The sequence below is a fragment of the Mobula hypostoma genome, chromosome 10 (assembly GCF_963921235.1).
Source record: "Mobula hypostoma chromosome 10, sMobHyp1.1, whole genome shotgun sequence".
Lineage (NCBI taxonomy): Eukaryota > Metazoa > Chordata > Chondrichthyes > Myliobatiformes > Myliobatidae > Mobula > Mobula hypostoma.
In genome coordinates this window covers 111258298-111275764 of record NC_086106.1, presented here as the reverse complement: position 1 = coordinate 111275764, position 17467 = coordinate 111258298, and positions in this window count along the sequence as shown.

The window sequence follows — 17467 nt, the reverse complement described above, 5'->3', positions numbered from 1 at the left end:
GAGGATTTCGGGGTCTTCAGCTCCGGAGATTCCGGTTACCACACAGTAGCAGTGGCAGCAAAGCGGGCATTTCAGAAGTTTTCCAGATGTTCCTCCGTGCTCTCACGTCTGTCTCCATCAAATCAGAATTGTGCACGGCCCCCTACTTGACAGATAACAGATATCATCACCGAAGTGGTCGCACGCGCGCTGCCGTCACGCTGCCATCATCTCCTCCCTCCCGGATTTCTTTGTGATTGTGGTTTACGATACCATGTTTTTTTCATTGACTGTAAATGAACAAAGGGGCACATGGGGTGTCCAGGGAGGCATAGTACCTCTGGTGAAGGGGCATCTCTTGTCCAGTCCGAGGCAGGTCACTCACCTTTGGCCCCCACCAGAACTTGGCTCTCAGCTGTGGCTCCAAGTAGCTGTTGCTGTTTTGACTGTCACTGTTTTGCGCTGATACACTGTTTCGACAGGCAGGCTAAACCAGGGTGAGGGTAGCCGGTGAAATAGGAACATGCCTGTCTTGGCATGTGAAGTCAGGTCCGGTGGACAGGGCGGATGAGATCAACGGTGAGATCCAATGGCCAGGAAGGTGTTCTGCAATGCTACATGGAGACCGAAGGGCACGACAAGACACAGAGAAGGTCATAGTCATCCTCTGCAACCAAGGAAGACCCCAGTTCTGACAACTACTCAACCCAGACTTCCGAGGCCAAGAAAGTGGAGCTACCCCAGTGCAATGGCTTTTCCACTTTAAAATCACTCCAGCAGACATCTCCTGTCATTGTCAGATATGACAGACAACTACCAACTGAACAAGATCAGCACAGACACCTAGTGCAGATAATAGACTGCCGTCACACAATGCCTTCGACGACTGAACCCAACAGATTTTCATTTTCATTGTAATACTCAAGATGATTGTCGATATCTTCAAATTCTTCATAATTCCTAACTTGTTGAAGTAGTGAAATAATATCACCTTCGCTCTCGGCCAATTCTGGTATCTCCAAGCCAGAATGTTTGAAATGGCAAAACAGTTCTGAATTGTATTACTGCTTACTGTTTGCAAATATCAGTAACAAAAATCACTGCCTTTTGAACACAAGCAGAAGCAACTGATGCTATTTGAGAAGCGTTTGATCAAAACAATCACGTCTAGTGGCCATGCAAGTGCACATGACTGAAGGTGGTTAGAAACTGTTCGGCAACAGTTCGCCAATTCAACGGCGCAGTGACCAAAATAAACGGAGTGAATCCACTATTTTGTCCATTCCATAAGACCATAAGATATAGGAGCAGAATCAGGCCATTTGGTCCTTCAATTCTGCTCTGCCATTTCATCATGGCTGATCCATTTCTCTCTCAGACCTAATCTCCTCCCTTCTCCCCGTATCTCTTCATGCCCTGACTAATCAAGAATCTAGCAATTTTGACTTTAAATATACCTAATGACTTGGCCTCCACAGCCACCTGAGGTAACGAATTCCACAGATTCATGACTCTCTGGCTAAAGAAATTCCTCATCTCCGTTCTAAATGGACTTCCCTCTACTCTGAGTCTGTGTCCTCTGGCTTTAAACTCCCCTACCACAGGAAACATCCTCACCACATCCACTCTATCGAGGCCTATCAACATTCAATAGGTTTCAATGAGATCCCCCTCATTCTTCTAAATTCCAGCAATTAAAGGCCCAGAGCCATCAAATGCTCCATATATGACAAGCCTTTCAATCCTGAAATCATTTTCGTGAACCTTCTTTGAACCCTCTCCAATGTCAGCACATCCTTTTTTAGACAAAGAGCCCAAACCTCATCACAATACTCCAAGTGAGAGCTCACCAGTGCCTTATTAAGCCTTGAACATTACATCCTTACTTTTATATTCTAGTTCTCTCGAAATGAATGCTAACATCACATTTGCCTTTGTCACCACAGACCCAACCCGCAAATTAACCTTTAGGGAATCCTATGCGAGGACTCTCAAGTCACTTTGCACCTCAGATTTTTTTAATTTTCCCACCATTTAGAGTCAGTTTTGTTCTTTAAGCTATGTCCCAAATAAGTGACTGCCCTGGTTAACTGATGGCCCAATTAGCCAGAATCCACTGTATATTGAAGAAGAGGGGAGTCATCTCAATATTCTGGCCAAAATTATGCCTTATTTAACATAGTTGCAAGAACATTGATTAATAAAACAATGAGTATTGATCTGTACAAGTCGAATGCTGCATTTCCAACAGCATTGGCTACAGTTCAGTAATACTCCATTGGGTGTAAAGCAGTTAGAACAAAGAGAGTGTGCAATTAAGCTGGAAAGTGTGCGTAAAAGATTTACTAGGATACTGCCATGACTGGCAGGCTTACTTATTAAGGAGAGACTGGATAGGCAGTGACATTTCCCCTGGAGCAAAGAAGGCTAAGGAGTGACCCTATAGAACAGGGCTTCCCAGCTTTTTTATGCCATGGACCAATACCACTGAGCAAGGAGCCCATGGACTCCAGGTTGGAAAACCTTGCAATGAAAGAACATGAAAATCATGCAGAGCACAGAGGAGGTGAATAGCCATGGTCTTTTCCCTGGGCAGGAGAGTCTAAAACTAAACAATATGGATTTAGGATGGAAAGTAAAAGATTTACAAGGGACCAGAGAGACAACATTTTCACACAGAGGGTGGTGGGTACACTGAATGAGCTGCCGTGGAAAGCCAGAAGGTGGGTATAGTCAGAAAGTTTAACAAACACCTAGACAGATACGTGAATAAAAAAGGTTCAGATTCAGATTTGGATTTAATTATTTATCACATGTATATTAAAACATAGAGGGAAATACATTGTTTGCATTAACAACCAACACAACCTATGGATATACTGGGGGTATGGGGGTACTGGGGTAGCCTATGGATTATACTAGGGGTATGGGAGTACTGGGGTAGCCTATGGATATACTGGGGTATGGGAGTACTGGGGTAGCCTATGGATATACTGGGGGTATGGGAGTACTGGGGTAGCCTATGGATATACTGGGGGTATGGGGTTACTGGGGTAACCTATGGATATACTGGGGTTATGGGAGTACTGGGGTAGCCTAGGGATATACTGGGGGTATGGGGTTACTGGGATAGCCTATGGATATACTGGGGGTATGGGGGTACTGGGGTAACCTATGGATATACTGGGGGTGTGGGAGTACTGGGGTAGCCTATAGATATACTGGGGGTATGGGGGTACTGGGGTAACCTATGGATATACTGGGGGTGTGGGAGTACTGGGGTAGCCTATGGATATACTGGGGGTGTGGGAGTACTGGGGTAGCCTATGGATATACTGGGGGTGTGGGAGTACTGGAATAGCCTATGGATATACTGGGGGTGTGGGAGTACTGGGGTAGCCTATGGATATACTGGGGGTGTGGGAGTACTGGGGTAGCCTATGGATATACTGGGGGTGTGGGAGTACTGGGGTAGCCTTACTGATCACTGTTTCCCCAGCTGCAATGCTGATATTTTCCAGAGCAATTCCAACAGTCCAATCAGCGGCAGGAACAAGCCACAGCGACAGGGTTTCTCACAGGTCATCGACACTCGTTTAAAAGGAGAGCTTCGCAGGCCTTCTGGCTCATTCTGATGGTCCAATCAATGGCAGGAGCAGGCCATAGCGACGAGGTTTCTTACAGGTTGGCAACACGTGTTTAAAAGTACAGAAGGGACAAGTGGGGCAGCCATTGTTGGGAATAGACCAGTGAGAGTAGAAGTGAGGCTTTGGCTCAAGTGAGGCGTTGGCTCTGGGTAAGCTTATGTTAAGGTTCATTTTTTTTCTCTCTCTTGCTGTAGTTGGTGTAGTAAATGGCCATTGTGTGTTCTTCATGCCGAATGTTGGAGTCCTTGGAGACCCTGAACTTGCAGGAGACGAGTAGCCGGGTGACTGTCAGGAGAAATGGAAATGTGAATAGGCAGTTAGCACAGAGCACCACTATGGCCATTCCCCTCAATAATAAGTGTACCATTTTGGATACTGTTGTGGGGATGACCTCCCAGGGGAATGTCATGGAGACCAGGTCACTGGCACTGAGCATAGGTCCGTGCAGTAGAAGGGAAAGAGAGAGAAGAGGGGGGCGGTAGTGTTGGGGTCTCAATAGCCAGGGGAACAGACAGGAGATGCTGTGGACATGAACAGGACACCTGGATGGTATGTTGCCTCCCAGTTGCCAGGGTCAGGGTCGTCTCGGATTGCGTCCACAACATTTTGGAGAGGGACAGAGAGCAGCCAGACGTCTTGGTACATATTTCTACCAATGACATAGGAAGGAGTAGCAAAGAGGTCCTGAAAAGAGAATTTAGAGAGCTAGGTAGAAAGCTGAGCAGCAGAACCTTCCAGGTAGTAATTTCTCGATTGCTGCCTGTGCCACACACCAGTGAGGGTAGAAACAGGATGATCTGGCAAATTAAAGCGTGGCTGAGAAGCTGGTGCAGGGGGCAGGGCTTCAGGTTCTTGGATCATTGGGATTTCTTCTGGGGGAGGTATAACCTGCTCAAAAGTGACGGGTTGCACCTCAGCCTGAGGGGGACCAATATTCACACAGGCAGGTTTGTTAGATCTGTTGGTGAGGGTTTAAACTGATTTGGCAGGGTCGTGGGAACTGGAGTGAAGGGACTCAGGATAGGATGGATGATAAAAAAGCAAAGGTAGCATGGAGTCAGACTGTCAGGAAGGGCAGGCAGATGATAGAACATAATTTCAGCCAGCAGGGTGAGTATCAGCGCATTAGGGATGCAAAATCAAAAAGGGGAGCAAATGCAACACTCAAAGTGTTATATCTCCAATGCATGGAGTATAAGAAATAAGGTGGATGATCTTGCTGCACTATGATAGATTGTCAGGTATGATGTTGTGGCCATCACTAAATGGTGGCTGAAGGATGGTTGTAGTTGGGAGCTGAATATCCAAGGTTACACATTGTATCAGAGGGAGAGGGAGATAGGCAGAGGGGGTGGTGTGGCTCTGCTGGTAAAGAATTGCATCAAATCAAGAGAAAGATATAACATAGGATCCAGAAGATGTTGAATCCTTGTGGGTTGAGTTAAGAAACTGCAAAGGTAAAAGGATTCTGACGGTAGTTATATACTGGCCTCCCAACAGATTACAATGGAACATAGCTTACAACAGGAAATAGAAAAGGAGTGTCAAAAGGGCAATGTTATGATAGTCATGGGAGATTTCAACATACAGGTCAAATGGAACTAAATCTCAAAAGAGTAAGTTTGTCCAATGCCTACGAGATGGATTTTTAGGGCAGTTTGTCATTGAGCCTATGAGGGCATCAGCTATACTGAATTGGGTGTTATGTAATGAACCGGAGGTGATTAGGGAGCTTAAGGTAAAAGAACCCTTAGGAGACAGTGAACACAATATGATTGAGTTCAACTTGAAATTTGATAGGGAGAAAGTGAAGTCTGATGTAGCAGTATTTCAGTGGAGTAAAGGAAATTACTGTGGTATGAGAGGGGAGTTGGCCAAAGTAAATTGGAAGGAGCTGCTGGCAGGGATGACAGCAGGCCAGCAATGGTGTTCATTTAACACTTAAAGCTGCCTACTGTTTGATTCTTTTTGGTGCAGGGGTGACTGTATTTGAAAGTAATGAGCAGCTGAGAGATGCTCATACAAGGATAAGAACATTTGCAGGTTAATGCATCCTTGACATAATTTTCAACTCATTTTTCTGTAGAATTTTGGCTCCCTGCATTCATTTGAAATTAGCCTTTGGAAAAGAACAGCTTAGCTCATTGGACTTGGTTATTTTCACCAGTTAATGAAATTGAGGGAATGTCCAGCTTTGAAATGTGGTTACCAACACTCCTAGCAGCACGTTTCATGTACCCACCATTCTCTGTATATAAAAAAAACCTCTGACATCCCCCCTATACTTTTCTCCAATCACCTTAAAGAAATGCCCCCTCACGTTAGTCATTTCTGCCTGGGAAACCACCTTTAACTGTCTATTGTATCCATGCCTCTTATCACCTTATATACCCCTATAAAGTCATTTCTCATCCTCTATCTTCCAAAGAGAATAGCTCTAGCTCGCTGAACCTAATCCAGGCAGCATCCTGGTAAACCCCTTATGCACCCTCTCCAAAGCCACCAGATCCTTATGATAATGAGGTGATCAGAACTAAACGCAACACCCCATCTTTGGATAATAAACAGAATCATATCTGTGTTCTATTGCTCACTACTAATTCAATAGGCGCAATCTTCTCTGAATTAATTCACTATCCCTCCAAGCAATCCACGGTTATCTTATGTAAATAATGTATGTTTTATTTAATAGAAATTCTAAACAAGACTTAATGATATTTATGTGATGTCAGAAGCTTAAATGTTCAACATGGTTAAAAGTTAAATATTCTGCTTGCAGATAAACTACTGTGCCAAAATATATTGCAGTTTAATGGGAAAACTGGTATTTCCGTCCAGATAGTCAAAGAATATTCATGTCTCGTATTTTGCAAATGATAGGTATGTAGCATCAAAACTGATCTTTTAACAATACCCTATTCTCCTGCAAACGCTGGTATGGAATCTTGTTTGTCTACATAGAGAGATAAAAGAGGTGGGGAAGTTGCACTACTCATTGGGGAGAATGTTTTACTTTAGACGAGACAGTTTATGTCCCGTCTGCAGTTTGTGATGAAAAGATTGAGAGAGGGCAGAGGGCCAGAGTGGGCTGTCCAAGAGGGCTGAGATGCTGCCTGACCTGCCAAGTTCCTCCAGCATTTTGTCTGTGTTGCTCAAATGCAAAGAGAATAATATTGTGGGGGTTGAAGACAATATCATGAGCGCTCAAAATAATGTGATATGTGGGAGTGAAAAAGCAAGGGTCCCAAGGGAGTTTGGGCCTGAAACATATGGTTTACTGCCAAATCCTGTTTTGTGCAAAGTGATAGATGTCTTGTTTAAAGGTGCGTGGGGGGCCGGAAGGTCAGTAACTATTAGAAATATATGTGTGTTGTCCATCTGAGATGAGAAGCCAGAACTAAAGTGAAGCACTTTAAGTACATTGTTTCAATGCAGGATTTATTCATTGACTCACAACTTTAGTCCCCATATGCCTTTTGCATTAGGATTTGTATATGAACTGGTAGAAGAACACATTTAGTCAAGGTTGAACTTCTGTGTAGAATTACTAGGTCGTTGGAAGTGGCAACCAAGAATGGTAAAGAATTTCATCGTACTGATGCAACTGGTATAAGCTCCTCTGGAGACGATCCAGAGGAGGTTTCCGATAATGATCCCAGGAATTAAAGGATTAATATATGAGGAGCCTTTGATAGCTTTGGGCCTGTACTCACTAGACTTTAGAAGAATGAATGGGGTCTCACCGAAACCAATTGAATATTGAAAAACCTAGATAGATTGGACATGGAGGTGATGAGTCTAGGGCCAACTTTAACAGCCTCAGAATAGAAGGATGTCCCTTTAGAACAGAGATGAGGAGGAATTTCTTTTGCCAGAGGGTGTTGAATCTGTGGAATTTATTGCAACAGGCAACAGTGGACGAACGTCATTGGCCTATTTAAGGCGGAGTTTGATAGGCCCTTGACTAGTAAGGGTGTCAAAGGTTACGGGGAGAAGGCAGGAGAATGGGGTTGAGAGGGAAAATAGATCAGTATGATGGAATGGTGGAGCAGACTTGATGAGCTGAATGGCCTAATGCTCTTATGTCTTAGCTACATTCTGGAGTCAGAGGACCACAGCGAAGTCTAAAACTATGGTTCAAAGAATCCTGGAAAGATCTCTTGCAACAGCCATCATTCTCCATCATTTGCCAGTTTAGAACAGCCAATTACTCCAATTGCCAAAAGAAATATCACATATTGACAGCCTGCAGATCCAAAATAAGACACGAAACAGTAGAAAGGAGTCCTTCATTGTTTGAGAATTTCTTTGGCCATTGAAGATCTGGGATTGTACATTTTCTATGGCATGAGCAGTAACAGAAATGAACAGATTGACAGATTGACTTTCAAGTAAGTCATTGATTAACAATTGGTGCATTGAGATGCAAATTAATTGCTGCAGGCTATCCAACAATTTGCATATACAAATTTAACCATTCTGTTGACAGCAAGCACTGTCGAACTTAAAGCCTGCTCTGCTAGGGATTTGCAGTTAAAAGGTCAAATGGAGTGCATGATACAATACGACAAACGACAAGAATAATTATTCCTCAATGCCACAAACTATAAAACCAGAGCATCTTTAATGGTGTGGTTTGTCTGAGGTCAGGTTGATTAGGTTTAAAGGATGGTACAGCATTGTGGGCTGAAGGGCCTGTACTGTCCTGTAATGTTCTATGCCCTATGCAACAATAGAAATTGGATGAATGTTCAACATTCAAGGCTCAAAGTGCCACCTTGGCCGGCAAGAAATAATAATATCCGTGGACACAGCTTACAGTCACAATGGATACAGCAAACAGGTCCACATTGGACTAGTCCATAGCAAGCTCAGAACAGTCCCATATGGTATAAAGCAGAGATTCCCAACCTGGAGTCCATGTACCCCTTGCTTAATGTTTCGGTTCATGGCATAAAAAAAAGATTGGGAACGCTTCGTTTCAAGAGTCAAACTGAGGCTGAACAAGAGTGGCTAGAACAAAATGATGTGCCAACAAAAATTGATCAAAGTGGTTGTTTCAAAGGCAGAGGAAGACTATTCAGCTGTGTGGGTCTAGAGTCAAACTTAATCAAAATGTAGATAGTGAATAATATCTGCTGTCCATTTCACAACCCTTGTGCACAGCATTGACAGGATCGAAGGTATTCACATAATGGGACTTGCCTGGACTCTCACAACATTAAGTGTTGAAAAAGACAGTCAGCAGTACCTAATCATCAAAACACAAGAAGGACTCTACTCGTAGGTAAGGTTACCCAATGCAGTCAAAAATGTTCAGGCAGTATTGGATAAAATATTGCAAGTGCTGATGCAACCATGATAATATGCCTGTTTGTTTATTTAACATTTAAATTTCAAAGTAATTTTATTACATTGGTATGCACAGTACTGCGCAAACATCTTAGGCACATATATACATAGCTAAGACGTTTGCACAGTACTGTATATGTCAATATGGAGCAAAGAGTGAGTTTGTAAATCTAGCAGGAGCAAAGGAGGTTGGGAATATTGAGAGTTGGATGCCACGGGAAAGGTGTGGGGCAGGTGGCAGAGAAGAAGTGCTGGGGCGGATGCAGACACACCCAGCCTTGAGACATCTCGCAAGGTCATTTGATTCCAAACAATGACCATGATACTGTGCTCAAGCTGGAGTTGGCAATATGTTGCATCAGGTTAGGTGCAAATGTTGTGATAAGCCATGTGATTGATGAAGTTTGTTGTTTAATTTAGTACAATAGACCAGCAATCAAGGAAGAATTGTGAATAGTGTTTGGAATCAAGAAATTCTCATAGGTTCAACAAAACAAATCCTTTAACCTAATAACATATCGTAAACCATGGCCAATATATGGTCCCAAATTAGTGATCCTTACTATTCTGTTATCAAAGATCCAAAGATGGACAATCCTTCTGTCACAATAAAATAGTACAGAATTTCCAAGCAGAATGGTGTCATGTCTGCCACATGAGAACTCAGATGTTGGAAGTGAAAATGCGTTCAATGCATTAAATGCAGTCAATGACAAATTTTCACTAAATGAAATGGAAATTGCAAATAATAACCGGAAAGACCCAGGACTGAAAAGGATCGTTCAACAAACACTGAAAGGATTGGAATGATCCAAAAGAGGAACTTAAACTCATTAAACATTCATTGAAGTGAGTTGTTGTATGAGTGGGGATCCATCATAGAGTGGACTGAGCTGCTACATTGAAGGATTCAGAATCAGAATCAGATTTAATATCACTGGCATATGTTGTGAAATTTGTTGTTTTGAGGCAGCAGTACAATGCAATACACAATAATAAAAAAATTACAATAAAGATATACTGTACAGTATATTAAAATTGAATTAAGTAGTGCTTGAAAAAATGTTTGTTTCAATTTCATATACAATTTCATAGGAATAGATAGTATTAGGAAGTCATATTTGCTGCTGCATTTGGACAGTACCCTTGAATAATTGGTAGGTAACCATGGTATTTGTTAAAAACTAAGAACAGGCCACCAATTTTTTTTTCCAGCTACAGTCAGGGCAATATAGACTTCTTCCTAGCATAAATGAAGACTTTTATATCTTCATTTCTGGGAGTGAAACTTTCCTGGTGCAAATTGATAATTACTCAGAATAGGTTGAAACAAAATACATGTGTTTATGCAACCCAACAGAGCATAATATAAATATACTAGTCCAAAATATCTTTAGCTGCTTTATGAATCACTTTGCTTCCACCATAAATTCAGAGGTGGAGATATTCATTGGAATTGCACAATATTCAGTTCAACTCATTAGCTAATGAAGTAGTATATGAATGATTGCACTAAGTCCTTGAAATCATTCAGACAGGGGCTGATAAATGTCAAGTAACACTCTTGCTACAAAACTGCTAGTCATTCAGAGAACATCAAACCTCCTCTCCTAATATTCCTTGGGTTTACCAATGGGAGTCCCACACTATTGAGGATTATCATGGATCAGAAACTCAAATGGGCCAGCAGCATAAATACTGTGGCTATAAGAGCACACAATTGGCTAGGTATCCTGCGGAAAGTAACACACTCCTAATACCCCCGTCGGCAATCGCCTATGATCTGGGCCGACATTTATGTGCCGGGCAGCACCTAGTTAATTAGCTTGTTTATTTTGACTTTTTTCTTAAATATGTACTGGGTGCATTCCGGCTACTGCTGCACCCCTGCATGCTTCGCGGCAATGTATCGGTCCACGGCCTGGAGGTTGGGGACCACTGATTAACATCAAGAACTCAGTTCAAAGATCACAGTTCCAAAGGTTCAAAGGTTCAAACGTTCACTTATTATCAAAGTATGTATGCAATGTACAACTCTGAGATTCTTCTTCTCCAGATGGTCACGAAATAAAAGAAAGCCATGAAAGTCAGTTCAAAGAGAAACAGCAAACCCACCATCCCCACACAAAAAAGAAAGGCAACACTATCATCAATCCCCCCCAGACTTCAAACCTCCTGCACAAAACACAGCAAGAATATCGGTCCCTAAATCCCTCACATTAACCCAAATCACCCCCCATCTACTGTGTTCGCAGTCTTTATGTAACAGTGCACTTCCCTGTTTATTCTTCATGGTGCAATTAGCAGGCAATATCCACTATTTGAGCAGTGGGTCGCCCCTCCCTGCCGAGGAGAAGATACTTCCAACTAGCAAAGTAGCCTAAAACATTATGTACAAACGTTTGTAGATCATTTAATTCCAGTGATACACATATAAATCCAAACAACATTCTTAAAGCACTTTTAAAACTCACAGAGCATTTTTATCTTATAAAAGGCTTCTAAATTGCAAACCATTTCTAAAATACAAAGGGTTTCCAAAATACAATTCCTAGAAACTAAAAGGACAAACCAACAATGCAGATGTCATCCATCACAGAAATCAAAGGCAGAGGAACGGACTCTAGCTCACCTTATGTTTCTTTCATACTTCTTGATGTTTCTTACCCCATAAGCCTGAACTGCTCTCTTCATTCATACAGTTCCTCTGCCACTTGTGTGACTTCACATACATATAATATTCTTTCAGGTACTTTTTTTATACAAACAATCTTAAAGTTTCTTGGAGACACATTTCCCGGGTACCGACAATTAATGCTGTGAGGTTGACTTGCCTGAGTACATAAATATTGCAACTTATTAATAGATCAGTTATTGATGTGCTAAGTGTTTGGCTCCATCTGGTCTGCAAGGTTCCATGAATTCAAGAACTTAGCTAGTGTTGTTTGTTTTGAAACAAGCCCAGCTAAATTCAGCAATAAGACAAGAGTTGTGACCCAACATCTTGCTTTCTATAGACAGTGTGTCTGTTTGTGAAACTGTGTTTTACAGCTTCAACTGATTACTGCTTTCTATTTACATTCGCAGAAATGGAGCCTGGCTCCTGTTTACTACCAGAAGCTAAATAACGAATATTAGTAGGAAGTTTAACTTACAACTGTTTGTTCTTTACAAACAGCCACGGCTATATTTGGAAAGCTAAGCTTGGGTAAAATAAAACACGAGGCTCCTTGGCCCAGGAGTGGATATCCATCACAGACATACACTCAGTGCCAATTTATCAGGTACAAGAGGTCCCTAATAAAGTGGCCGCTGAGTGCGTATGCACAGGTACAATGAAAAACCTATCTGAAGCAGCATCAGAGGCACATGCCATCATATAAGTAGCATTCACAAGAAAACTAAAATTAAACATAAACAAAAGAAAACAATTAGAACAAAGTGCAAAGTGATCAAAGTTGCCACAGTGTTGTTGAACTGTGGTGATTAGGAGTGTGCTTGTTGATTTATGAATAGTTGAAGGGAAGTAGCTGGTCTTGAACCTGGTGGTGAGGGACTTCAGACTTGTGTACTTCCTGCCTGATAGTAACTGCGAGGAGATGCCATTACCAGAATGGTGGGGTCTTTGGTGACGGATGTGGCCCTCTTGAGGTAGTGCCTACTGTACACACTGTACACATGGTGAGAAGGGATATGCTTGTGGTGGTTAGGACAGAAACCACTAACTAATCTCTGCAGCTTCATGGCACAGACGGCACCTGAGGTCAAGACTGAGCCTGGGTTTCTGGTGCTGCGTCGCAGCTACGCTGCCCCTGTGGAGCAGCTCGAAGCTTTGACTAAATACTTGGAGGAAGCCTTTCTCACCAGTGAGAACATTTCCAAGGAGTGCTGCCTCAAGAAAGCAACATTCACCATCAAGGATGCCCATCGTCTAGGCCGTGCTCTCTTCTCGCTCCTCCCATCGGGCAGAAGACACAGGAGCCTCAGGTCTCATGCCATGGCCAACCACTGCTCCGAGCTGGAAACTTCTACACAGCTTGAAATCTACATAGCTCTTTAATAAAACATTAATTAAAAGAAAATTCCAGCTGTGTGGCAACAAAGGCTATGTGTGCAGGAGCATTTCAGTTACTGCAGGGCTGTGGACTCATGAAACTTCAATGAAACAGTGACCACGAGGCTCAGGAGCACTTGCTATTCTACAGTCACCAGGCCCCTAAACCAGCGTGGATAACTTCACTCACTTCAACTTTGAACTGATTCCACTTACTGTCAAGGGCTCTACAAATCATGTTCTCAGTATTACGTATTTATTTTTTAGTTCTGCAATTTGTCTTCTTTGCACATTGGTTGTTTGTCAATCATTGTTTATGTATGATTTTTCATCAACTCTACTGTATTGTTTTTATGGAGGATCAGTTATGAGTAGGGAGGAGATCTCATTGCTGACTGGTTGCGGGGCAAATCTACCCATGAGGATCAAAAGGGACACAAATTTGACTGGGCATCAGTTGCTAGCCAATATACGGCATGCAAGAGAATTCCTAGAAGCATAGTTTTCCACAAACAATTCAGTAAGCAGACATGTAGACCTTGATCCTATTTATGAGCCAATGCAGTCAAAATTCCAGACCACAACTCACAAAATTCGCAATCAACCAGTGACGAGATCTCCTCCCTGCAATCAGAACTGGGTCTCCGTAATGACAATCAGTCAGCTGATTGATAAGTAGATAAAAGCCCAGAATTCATGGGAGACACCACAAATCAACAACACACCAATGATGTGTCCTCGTATAGTGACAAATCACTTGCAAATGAGTTGCCAAGATCGGAGGACAACTCCACCCAACCATCAACCACCTGAGCTATACTTTTTCCAAATTATTTCCAAGTCCAAAAGTTTAATGCTAAAATCAGGAAAAGCCAATAATGGCTGAGGTGTGCTTTGTGCCAGATGTTGGAGAACTGGAAGATCCAGAGTCTCCTCGGGAACTACATCTGCGTAAAGTGTGTCCAGCTGCAGCTCCTTAAAGACCGTGTTGGGGATCTGGAGCAGCAACTGGATGACCTTCAGCTTGTATGGCAGAGCGAGGATATAATTGATCAAAGTTACAGGGAGGTAGTCACCCCGAAGTTGCAGGAGGCAAGTAGCTGGGTGACTGTCAGGGGAAATAGAAATGGGCATTTAGAGCAGAGCACATCTGTGGTCATTCTCCTCAAAAACAAGTATACAGCTTTGATTACTTTTGTGGGGAATGACCTCCCGGGAGAATGCCACAGCAACCAGTTTACTGGCACTGAGCATGGGTCCATGGTGCAGCAGAAGGGAAAGAGAGAGAAGAAGGGAACGCTAGTGTTGGGGAACTCAACAGTGAGGGGAACAGACAGGAGATTCTGTGGACGTGAATGGGACACCCGGATGGTATGTTACCTCCCAGGTGCCAGGGTCAGGGATGTCTCAGATCGTGTCCACAATATTTTGGAGAGGGAGGGAGAGCAGCCAGATGTCTTGGTACATATTGGTAACAATGACATAGGCAGGAAAAGCAATGAGGTCCTGAAAAGAGAATTTTGAGAGCGAGGTAGAAAGCTGAGAAGCAGGACCTCCCAGGTAGAAATTTCTGGATTGTTGCCTGTGCCACACACCAGTGAGGGTAGAAACAGGATGATGTGACAGATAAATGTGTTGCTGAGAAGCTGGTGCAGGGGGCAGGGCTTCATGTTCTTGGATAATTGGGATCTTTTCTGGGGGAGGTATGATCTGTTCAAAAGTAACGGGTTGCACCTGAACCCGAGGGGGACCAATATTCTCACGGGCAGGTTTGTTAGAGCTGTTGGGGAGGGTTTAACCAATGTTGGCGGGGGTGGATGGGGTGGGGGAAACCAGAGTGAAGGGACTCAGGAAAGGACAGATGGTAAAAAGTAAAAATAGCATGCAGTCAGATTGTCAGGAAGGGCAGGCAGGTGATGGGACTTAGTTGCAGCCAACAGGGATGATTTTGTGGCCATCACTGAATCATGGCTGAAGGATGGCTGTAGTTGGGAGCTGAATGTCCAAGGTTACACGTTGTATTGGAGGGATAAGAAGGCAGGCAGAGGGGGTGGTGTGGCTCAATGGCATCAAATCAGTAGGAAGGTGTGACATAGGATCGAAAGATGTTGAATCCTTGTGGGCTGAGTTAAGAAACAGCAAGGGTAAAAGGACGTTGATGACAGTTATATACAGGACTCCCAACAGTGGCTGGGAGGTGGACCACAGGTTACAGCAGGAAATAGAAAATGCGAGTCAAAAGGGCAATGTTATGGTAGTCATGGGAGATTTTCATATGCAGGTCGATTGGGAAAATCAGGTTGGTAATGGATCTCAAGAGAGTGAGTTTCTTGAATGCCTAAGAGATAGATTTTTAGAGCAGTTTGTCGTTGAACCTACTAGCTGATCAGTTATACTGGAGTGGGTGTTATGCAATGAACCACAGGTGATTAGGGAGCTTAAAGTAAAACAACACTTAGGAACCAGTGATCACGATATGATTGTGTTCAACTTGAAATTCAATAGGGAGAAAGTAAAGTCTGATGTAGCAGTATTTCAGTGGGGTAAGGGAAATTACAGTGGTATGAGAGAGGAGTTGGCCAAAGTAAATTGGAAGGAGCTGCTGGCAGGGATGTCAGAAGAGCAGCAATGGAGTGTGTTTCTGGGAAAAATGAGGAAGGTGCAGGACATGTGTATTCCAAAAATGAAGAAATACCGAAATGGTAAAATAGTACAACTGTGGCTGAATAGGGAAGTCAAAGCTATTGTAAAAGCAAAAGAAAGGGCTTACAACAAAGCGAAAATTAGTGGGAAGATAGAGGATTGGGAAGTTTTTGAAAACCTACAGACAGCAACTAAAAAAATCAGAAGGAAAAAGATGAAATGTGAAAGCAAGCTAGCAAACAATATCAAAGTGGATAGTAAAAGTATGTTAAAAATAAAAGAGAAATGAGAGTGGATATAGGACCGCTAGAAAATGAGACAGGAGAAATAATAACAGGGGACAAGGAGATGGTTGCTAAGTCTTCACTGTGGAAGACACTAACAGTACATTGTAGAGTGTGAAGGAAGAGAAGTGGGTGCAGTTACTGTTACAAGAGAGAAGGTGCTCAAAAAGCTGAAAGATACTGAAGGTACATAAGTCACCCGGACAGAGGAACTGCACCCTGGGGTTCTGAAAGAGGTAGCATTAGAGATTGTGGCGACATTAGAAATGACCTTTCAAAACTCATTGGACTCTGGAATGGTGTCAGAGGACTGGAAAATTGCAAACGTTACTCTACTCTTTAAGAAAGGAGGAAGGCAGCAGAAAGGAATTTATAGACCAGTTAGCCTGACCTCAGTGGTTGGGAAGATGTTGGAGTCAATTGTTAAGGATGAGGTGATGGAGTACTTGGTGACACAGGACAAGATAGTACAAATTTTGCATGGTTTCCTTCAGGGGAAATCCTGCCTGACAAACCTGTTGGAATGCTTTGAGGAGATTACAAGTAGGATAGGTAAAGGGGATGTAGTGGATGTTGTATATTTGGACTTGCAGAAGGCCTTTAACACACACACAAGGCTGCTTACCAAGTTAAGAGCCCATGGTATCACAGGAAAGTTACTAACACGGTTAGAGCATTGGCTGATAGGTAGGAGGCAGCAAGTGGGAATAAAAGGATTGTTTTCTGGTTGGCTGCCAGTGACTAGTGGTGTTCTACAGGGATCAGTGTTGGGACCACTTCTTTTTACTCGGTATATAAATGATTTAGATGATGGAATAGATGGCTTTGTTGCCAAGTTTGCAGATGACAGGAAGTTTGGTGTAGGGGCAGGTAGTGTTGAGGAGACAGATAGGATGCAGAAGGACTTAGACATATTAGGAGAATGGGCAAGAAAGTGGCAAATGAAATATGATGATGGAAAATACATGGTCATACACTTTGGTAGCAGAAATAAATGTGCAGGCTATTTTCTAAATGGGGAGAAAACAGAGGAATCTGAGGTGCAGAGGGACTTGGGAGTCCTTGTGCAGAGCACGCTTAAGGTTAAAATAGGTTGAGTTGGTGGTGAGGAAGGCAAATTCCATGTTAGCATTCATCTCAAGAGGTCTAGAGTATAGGAGCAGGGATGTGATGCTGAGGCTTTATAAGCCACTGGTGAGGCCTCACCTTGGATATTGTGAACAGTTTTGGGCCTCTCATCTTAGAAAAGATGTGCTGACATTGGAGAGGGTCCAGAGGAGGTTCACAAGGACGATTCCAGGAATGAAAGGGTTATCATACGAGGAGTGGGTTGATGGCTCTGGGTCTGTACTCGCTGGAATTCAGAAAGATGAGGGGGGATCTCATTGAAACCTTTCGACTGTTGAAAGGCCTAGACAGAGTAGATGTGGAAAGGATGTTTCCCATGGTGGGAGAGTCTAGGAGAAGAGGGCACAGCCTCGGGATAGTGGGGCGCCCTTTCAAAACAG